The sequence below is a fragment of the Eucalyptus grandis genome, chromosome 11, assembly GCF_016545825.1.
Source record: "Eucalyptus grandis isolate ANBG69807.140 chromosome 11, ASM1654582v1, whole genome shotgun sequence".
Classification (NCBI taxonomy): Eukaryota; Viridiplantae; Streptophyta; class Magnoliopsida; order Myrtales; family Myrtaceae; genus Eucalyptus; species Eucalyptus grandis.
This window is the reverse complement of record NC_052622.1, coordinates 40930226-40939922: the sequence shown is the minus strand read 5'-3', so window position 1 is coordinate 40939922 and position 9697 is coordinate 40930226. Positions and strand designations below refer to the sequence as shown.

The following is a 9697-nucleotide window of genomic DNA, read 5'->3' as shown; positions in this document are numbered from 1 at the left end:
TTAGATTTTGATACTAGCATGGATGGCTCTTGCCTCAAGATCTCTCGAGCCAGAGGAAGACGATGCTCCCCAGACCTTTGATAGATTTGCAGTTGATGGATGATACATATGCATCGGTACTTCGAAGGTATGATGCAGTTTTAGCAGATTCCACATCACGTGGCACGACTCAGAGACAGATTCCAAGAAAGCATATCAAATTGCGCTAGCTAAACTTACAGTAAAAATGAACATGGTTAAAAGGTCGTTTCTTGTGTAGGCAATTATCAATCTGAGATTCCTCTCCAGAGGGCTTTTCTCTTACAGTAAAAATGAACATGGTTAGAATCTTGCCGACCTGTAACTAGCAACCTAGGTGAAAATCCCACGCGTTGCAGGGGCTTTTCTCTACCAGAACTGCCTCAGAGAAATCAATTGGTGGTACTAGCTATACAATGCGTCGTAAAAAGAGTTCATACCAGAGGTCTTGTTCTTGATCCTCCAAATGAGCATATATCTCGAAATTGCATACTACCTCCTGCGTTGAGAATGTTCAAAGGATGGTCAGACTCTAAGGACCTCCACATCAGATTCGTATCCCAATGCCGAATCAATCAAAAATAATACAGCACCGTCCACTGCCGTAGCAAATGAATCAGATTTGCTAAGAAAATAAAACTGCTCATAGTCAAAACTCTTGGCCACTACCCCTTAACACTTCAATTAACTCACAGGAATAGCTTCTCCCTGTGCTAATATGCCGCTAAAGATTAGTCTAACTGCTTCATTTGCTTGAGGAGTACCATCCAATCTGACAAACTTCATCTGCCGAGGCAACATTCATTTATCCTAGAGACAGACAACTTTGTCAACAATTTCCTCCACCATCAGTCTAACAAAACTCAGTTGACTGCTTTGAGCTCTTCCCGCCCAACCCATCATTTTAACTGAGGAAAAGCATGCATTCTCCTCACATGGTTCTTTAGTGTACTCTTTTCAGAGCCCAGAAATGCCACTGGTCTGATATTTATGATTAACCAATCCAATGCAGAATATGGCATCATCGTAAACAAGCTTGATCCATTGGAACATTGGACTATTTCCAATGAGATTGTCATTTCAAAAAATCTAAGCTTTTTGCATGTATGGAGGCAATGAACAACAATTCAAGAGTTTCCAGTTCTGACAAATCATATCCTGAAGATAGCTGCATATTTTGCAAAGCCAGAGCAATATTAGGCAATAGAACTTGGTTACTGTGTAGATGCAGCCGAGGTCGCTCATCAGAAATGCTTCCGTTATCCAGATCAAGGCCAAAGGGAAGAGCCCTCCCTTTAAGCTTCCTGCTAAAACTTTCTTCAGAATTTGATACTTGCCAATTTTTGAAGTTTCTATGAGCTTGCCAGCCATACTTGTAGTCCCCAACTATTGGAGTTCCCAGTGCCTCAGCACAATGCACTCTAAGCTGTTGAGGACAAGGTGGAAGAATTTGTCCAGAGTGGAAGTCAAGTATGTGCACATATACTGATAAGAAAAATCTTGATTCAAGTTCTTTGTTGGGAATGTAGACATCTTGGTCATAACATACCTGATGCTTTCTTCAGTAAGCGGTGACAGCTGTAGCCATGTATAGCCTGCATTTGATGACAATAACGAAAAACATGCAAGTTCACAAGTAAAGCCCTTAACTTGCTTTCTTCACTTCTATATTTTGTGATGCGAGCATTATTTAGTATATCAGGGCAAAGGATGTTCTCGTGGCCAAAAAAAGAAAAAAAAAGGAAAAAAGGAACGCATCCTTAAGACCTCAAGCATCTAAACATGTGGTTTGAGAGGGATCTTCTCTATTGGCAAGATAGGTCACCGGTAGTAATGACTGACTCAACTTCAAGAAAGAGGTTAGAATAGAACAGATGCTAATGATATTAACAAATTTAATGACCAATAGGAAATGTGAAAGTCATTGCTTCCTTCAATCCAAGACACCTTTATGAAGGGCAAAACAATTTTCTAGGAAGCATATCACTCAATTGTAACAAAATTCTACAAATTAATAAGATGTCTTCCAGTCAGCATCAATCACTCACCATGACGAGACTCAATCACTTCATACTCTGTTATTGCATGATAAGATGGGATCGTCTGACTGCCGTTGATAATGGTTATACGATCTGATTTTCCATTGTCCATCAGCACCTGAAAGAATGTAAAGTAATATATAGAAGTCCTTCAATGTTCGACAGAAGATGTAGTGTGACTAATGTCCTAATAGGCATAGAAAATCAAATTTTACAGTCAAACTACCATCTACACAGAAATATGCAGATAGCAGGTTGAAAATGACAAACTTGGCATGTCCTCTGCAAAATGACAAGCAATTTGAGAAAAAGAAAGCCTACTATAATTTGCATTTCTAAGCATATGGACCAAAACATGCATCTATGCACAAAAAAGCAGAGACGATTGGGAAGTCTAGATGATGGCAAGGGGTGGCACCAAAAGGCATTCAGGAAGCAAGCAAATTTCCCAGTCCTCTGCTGATTATTTTGTACTGCTTTAGTAATGCTTGTCCCATGTTTATTATAATTTAGAAATTGAGCGGTACAGTCATGAAGTAAACTTCCCTGTTCCTTTCTTATCACATCATTCGGGAACTTCTCCTGATATAACAAAATCTATTGAAATAAAGACCAATCTGGCCATGAGTCCATAAGACTCCTGTGCCATGCAACATCGTCACAGCTAGCTAGGTGCAATTCTTTCATGCTCAAAGGAAACGTCAATTAACAAGCAAAACAAGTTTGAATAACTAAGCGAAAGTACCCTTTCTGCTAAATAACAGAAAGATAGGATGCCATAAAGCAGGTTGACCAAATCATATTCCACAAGAAGCCATTTGCTTCTTCAATGATCAAATCCGAAGAAATTGAACAAGCTTCCAACATATAGTTCTGAAGCACCAGAACATTCCAACCTTTCCCAGTGGTGCAGAAATCACTCCCTTTGATCGCCTAGGTGATCAATGACAACGCCCAATACTTCCGTTGCAATAATCTCTTTCTGCTAGCAGAATCCTGAAAAAAAGGTTCAAGAATCAGGTGACTCTTTAAGTGCTACTAGCAGTCCCCCATGAAATTACGTGTGCCTAACTGGAAGAAAAGGAAAATGGGATATTGTATGTTTCTGACATTAACGCTCCAACAGTTTTCTCACGGAATAGGGAGTGCAAAAAGTCGCACTTGTTTGTGTCCTGCCCATCACCAGATGCCACTGCAATCTTTGTCGAGTCTATGCACCTTAAAATGTCAAAAGAGTTTAATAAGCCATTAATGTTATCGAAGAAGCATTTCCTTCCTGTATAAATACCCTACTTGTATTACAAAACCAGAATGTTGTAAAGTTCCACAGAGCACTAACCAGCCGAGGATTTTCTTGGTGATCATACTTCAAACAGGTGATGGCCACCTCATCGAAGCTTCTACTGATGCCTACACCACCCTGCCAAGGAAATCATTGTAGTGAGTGCTTGATTCCACATTTCTTGGAAGATAAGGGAAAGAAGCAAATGCAGAAAAAGCAGCTCACTTGAACAGGCATGCCAGGGTTTTATTCACAGCAATGGCATCATCCTGCACAAAGTTCAAGTGGAAAGTGAAAAGCCTAAAGCGAATTGGTGCGATCTAGTAACCAACTGAAAGACATAAGCATCTGAACCTTATGCAACACAATGCCACGAACAAAATTCACTTCTTCTGAATTCAACGGCACTCTTGCTTCTGAAGGCAACTCTTTAACTGCTTGATCGGAAGATAAATTCGATCTCCCAAATTTATTGAGTCTTTAGCTGCCACCTTCCATTATCGTTCAATATTAGAAAGACTGATCATCCATTTTATCATGTCGTCATAGACAAGTGTAGCATCTAAAAGAAAGAATTAGTTAATGCATCACGCAAAACCTTACCCTTTTAAGACGACAATCCACGTTTGAGTGCCAACATCAGAGAGACCACCCTCTACGAGAACTCTCTTCGGACCTACAGCAAGCAAACCATGAAGTCATCAAGCTTCTTTCACTATATCCTCAGTTTCTAGCAAGTGATATACCCAGCTCATTGTCACGACATTCATGAAATCATCAACCGAACTACGAATTCCAATTCTTCTACTACCCAAAATCAAGAACAGTTCCACAACACAGTAGATGTCCTGCTCTTTGCAATTACACAACCCAAGAAGAATGCTAAATTCGAACTTAATTCCCCTCAAGACACAAAGCAGTAACCCAATAGCACAAAGTCACGAAGCAACACTCCAAATCAATAATCACATGTAAATGAACTCATCACAGCTTCTGCAGCAATGCTAAAATCTAATATTGCGCCGTCGAGCCACCAAAAATCACCTGTCTCAAGCGAAACAGCTTCTGCAGGCTCCGCGGCAACTCTGGACAGCACCGGAGGACCCACTTGAGCGCCGTCATCGTCGCCGCTTCACCGGGCTCCGCGCTTCCGCCCCTCGAGCTCTCTCCCCAAAGCGGCGCCGTCAACGACGGCACGATCAAACAGGGGCAGGGTGAGCCAGTCCCCCTGACTCTGTCTCCGCCGCGGCCGGCGCCATGCGCTCCCCTCGGCGGGGAGGCGGCGCGGGTGGAATGAGACCGCGACTGAGGAGCAACGAGGGCGGAGAGCGCGGCGGCGGCGCCACCGGGCGTTCGGAAGAGGAGGCGGCGGACGAGGCGGCGATCCGCCATCGATGGAGTGAGGGAGATTAGCTTTGACGAAGAAGGTACAAGGAGGGTTTAAGACTAGGCGGAGTTCGCATCCGTTTTGCGCTGTCAATTTGTCTTGGGTTTGGACAATTTTCTTTTTTGAGTTAATACTCTAAAAAATTATAAACAGGTATATATGCATCAAATTTATCTTAAACTAATTTTTGATGATGAAAAATCTTAAACTAATATTCTTATGACAAATTATAGAAAACCTCGATAAATTTTTGACAAATTTATCCCGAATTAATTTATTCGACCTTCAAAAGGCCTAAATTAATACATTTTGTGATAAATATGACATTCATTAAATTGAATTAATACCACAACAAACCACATAAATTGTATAATTATGATAAACGGAAAATAAAATCCCGAACGATTTATCAATCAATTGTCATGTGTCATTTAATTTAGTAATTTGACAATAAAATTTAACGGAAGCTATTAAGGATAAAATTATCACAAATGTACTAATTTTGGTTAAATTTATCAAAATTGCACCAATTTGGTATTTTTTATGGTTAGAAAATTAATAAGAGGTAAATTTATCATAAATATACTAGTTTGAGATTTTTCAAGTATTAATCCTTACTTTTTGGGGAGATTTGTAGGACATCATCGTTCGTTTAGGAATTCTTACCTAGGAAAGAAAACAATCATATTTTAAGGACGCATCTACTACAAGGCAATGGGTTAAATATCTTAAGATACCCCATTTTCATTATAGCTGCACCCCATCTTCTCGACATCTCCCCTTCTTCGAGTATGTGTTTGTTGTCAGGTGGAGCAATATCCCTCAAGGCGGTCTTTCGTGGCTTGCCTTTCTTAGTTTCGGTGATCGGCTCGGAGGTGACAATTTACTATAAACTAATTTTTAAGCACCAAAAATACAAATCGGTACATCAATGATAGATTTACCTTTTGTTAATTTTTGTTAAATTTTATCGTTAATTTGCTAAGTTAGATAATATGTGGTAGTTAATAAGTGTACCGGTCTACAAGTTTTACCTTTTGTTTATATATATATATATACAAAATTTAATATTATTTGGTTATTATTCTTCAAAGACAACTTTCCAAGACAAAGCACCAAAATGGTTTTGACTCTTGATAGGATCTCTTTTTCAGTCCTTTGGACATAATATTACATACCACCATATTCAAGCAAGGATACAAGATTTTGATGAACACTTCATACCAACACCTCATGATATAAGGTTCCCATGCCTTATGCATTTCTTTATAATATTCGAGAATCTCTTGGGTAATAGCTAGGAGTTTGAATACAATACATCAATGGGTGTACCCGATACTTGTCCGAAAATACAAAACAAAATGGTGGGATGGATTCGGATTTCTTGATCGAGGATCATTTGCGGTTAAAACATGGCTAAGTAGCCGGGGAAAACCTGTCGCATCCCATCAAATACATCATTTTACAGGAAAAATCCATGGCAAGTGCGGCACTTGCAGCGGTCAAAACAGAGGAATGCGCAACATCCTCGGGACGATGCTCTCGAAGCGGAAGAATCACAATGTGGATCTTCCAAATCTCAATCTGATCCAAGACGGATCCTCCCGTCACATCACGGTGGAAACACTAATGAAGGCACTAGCTACGGGATCAATACGGACAAAGATTAAAATTCAAAGACATCACATGCGAATCTTTTATTTACAAACAGCGCAAGGCCTGGAGCGTAGTAGACATATTTGTTCATACAGCATTCCTTTGTTCACTTACTGCTGATTCACTTTACCTTTGTTCAACACTATAGCACTTTGCTGTAGCACTATACATAAATACATCCACTCGACATAGAAGAAGGGGCTCGAAATTTTCAGATTTCTCTCTTCTTCTTCTCCCTCTCATGTAACCCATCATCCCTTCCATTCCTTCCATCTCCATCCTCATCTCTTCCATCTCAAGCTCTCTTACCTTGTATCCCTTGGTTTCAAAAGTAAGTTAGTTTTCATATACATAGTTTGATACAGGGTTACCAACTTACATGATAGTTGGTTAACCATTTCTTGTAATACAAACATCAATACTCCTGGAGTCTGGATTACCGCCACTATGGATGACTTGATGCTTTAGTTTCTGCATCCTTCAATACATGTAATTTCAGTTTTCAGCTTTATATAATACAAGTTCATACCACCTTCATAGTTAGTTTTTGCTTATGCATACTCTTACTTTATATTTTATATATTATTTTCTGTCTTTACATTATTTTTAATTCTCACGATTTTATTTAAGTCATTTACTTTCTTGTTCTTATACATCATCTCTCTGCTTTCATATAGATATGTTAATCTTTATACTTCCTTGTTCTCTCATATAGTTCTCAGATCCTAACCCATTTATGAGTATCGAGCGGTGGAAGGTATAGATGGTCTTTGTAAAACATACACTTAGATCGAGAGCCATTCGTTGGCATCCTTCTTGTTTCTGAGTGGTCCATGCCGTAAGTCCTTAAGAGGCTGTTAGGCTGTTGGTTTAGCTATGTAACGATTCCGAAAGAATGAATAGTTCCGATCTTAAGTGAGTTTACATAGAATCTACATCTTCATCTAGTTCTCTATCATAAATGGACTCCGTGATCCCAGTCCTATACATGAGAAGAAGTAAGGATAGAAATTTCAACAAATCTATAGAAAATTAGGAAATTCAAAAATATAGCTTAAGGAAATATACAAGCAATCAAAATTGAAGTTTCAAAAATCAGATTATGTCATAACTACGAAGAAAGAGATGTTCCTCTTTCTAATTCTTATGAAAAATACATCTTTTGAACAAAGAGTCCATTCTAAAGCATAAACAAAAATACAACTACATTCATAGGACTAGTCCAAGTATGAGTCAAACCTCTTACTAAAGGCCTTAATACATCCATTCTCTTAGTCTTACGTGATTCACGTCTTTTAAACTATGAATCCATCCTTGGAACTGTAGAGACAAGTCTGCGCAAGGACCTCACATTTTGGTTTGTTATCCCAATTTCTCCGTTTCCCTCAAAGGGTCTATTAATTGGAACCAAGTTACTTTACGAACAATGGGAATTAGAAAGCCAAATTCCCCAACAAGTTGTTCAAAATATAGATCCGACTAATGTCATTCAACATCCGGAAAAGGAAGAGTGACCATTAGATTTCCTAGAAGATCTTTCGATTCAAGATCTAGTCCTTTTCATAATTCTTATACAAGATCCATAGATCTTAATCCTAATCTTCCTCCTATAATCACCGTTCCTCCTAGTATACATAGAGATACTCCCACACACATACAACACTTTACCTACTTCCACCAGTAGAATTAATCAGAGACACCTCCTGGACCAGAAATTAGTGGTTTAGATAATAGATCGGGGGATTTCTAGAGCCGAGTTTATCAACAAAACCAGCACGAACTAGTCCTAGAAAATCAGATTCCCTCATCATTCTCCTACTTATTCTCAAATGATAGATGCTGAACATAATGTTTTAGAAAAACAATTTGAACCAAACAAAGCATTCCTTAACAAGGAATTTAACTCTGAAGACAACAAACAAATCGGAGAATGGTTCTTCAAAACCTTTCTTCGACAAAGCAAAATCGTCAAACAAAAATATTACGACTACATATACGAATATGAAGTCCATATATTCTTCTTTGATTGGTTAGAAGAACAATTCCTTAGACAAAAAGAAATACTTGTATTAGATCATCATTATAAGTGAAACTTGATAATGGTGAAACCATAAAATCCAATCATCCACCCCTTAGAAGAATAAAAATACAACATGGAGAAAGTGAGGTTACAGCTACTCCTTTTAGGCTTCCAGATCGAGGAGACTCTCTTTATACTCACAAAGTCATTGAACAAAACAATTACACTAATCAACATTTGGCGACCATAGGAAAATAATTGAATAGGATAGAATCCACCATTCGAATCCTACTCAACTCGTCACACCACAAGTTGACACTTTCAAAACCCATTTTCAAAGCCTTTGAATTCCCAAAAACCTTAGCGCAGGTTTGCCAAAGCCATAGAACAAAAGAAAAACTCCTAGGAAAAGCAAAGATAGAACCTACTCTATTTATAGACACCCTAAATTCCGAATCTTATCATTAAAGACACACGACCAACCCACTATTAGTACATTGACCAAACAATCTAGTGACTCACGATAGTGAATGGAATTAGATTGAGATTAACAGACTCAATTGGAGACAACCTCGAAGCTTTATTATAGTAGGGCTACTCCACGACATTGCCCAAGAAAGAATCATCTGAAAATACAAAATAAATACTCTCTGACGCCATTTATGAATGGAATATAGATGGTGTTGCAGAGAAAGCAATATCATGAATATTCTTAATAACATGGTCATGCTTGTAATGCCTACAAAACCTTAGATGTTTCGATCATCTTCATTGCTATCTCTTTTAGTAGCCGGTTGCTGGGCAGCTAAAGGTTGGTGGGATATAATTATTTGGTGATGAACAAAGACTACAAATTTTAGCTTGCCTATAAAATAGATGATTTTGGCCAACGCATGGATGATCAAGGACATCCATCCAAGATGCGGTGAATACTCTTATCTATTCCATTTACAACACTTCGTAGGAGACCCTTCACATATTAGAGATAGGAATCAAGACCTCTTATCAATATGCGTTGCAAATCCTTAGGAAGGTTTAGAATACAAAGAACTTTTCCTTCAAAGGGTTCTCATCGGACTGATTGCAATCAACCATTTTGGAAAGAAAAAATTCTTAGTAGTTTACATCAAATTATAGGTGATCAAGTTAGGGATAAAATTAGAAGAATACAATGGCCAAATACCTATGATCTTCTTTCTTATGGTGAAATAATCTCTTATGTTTACCGTCAAGGAACACAAATGTGTAATACAATCAAATTACAAAGACAAATTAAGGAAGAACAATCTCTCAGC

The 9697-nt window shown here is 38.4% G+C and overlaps 1 long non-coding RNA gene and 1 other non-coding gene across 2 annotated transcripts; both read right to left on the bottom strand.

Annotated features, from left to right (window-relative positions):
• Positions 1–1107: 1107 nt before the first annotated feature.
• On the bottom strand, positions 1108–3074 carry LOC104453142 (the record flags this gene model as incomplete). The annotated part of the gene is made up of 4 exons (XR_005547782.1): positions 1108–1444; positions 1568–1613; positions 2067–2175; positions 2954–3074. It is a non-coding gene; the product is annotated as an RNA pseudouridine synthase 4, mitochondrial (transcript).
• A 155-nt stretch (positions 3075–3229) lies between these two features.
• On the bottom strand, positions 3230–3583 carry LOC120289498. The gene is made up of 3 exons (XR_005547514.1): positions 3565–3583; positions 3397–3477; positions 3230–3275 (listed from the first exon to the last, which is right to left on the bottom strand). It is a non-coding gene; the product is annotated as an uncharacterized LOC120289498 (long non-coding RNA).
• Positions 3584–9697: the final 6114 nt, after the last annotated feature.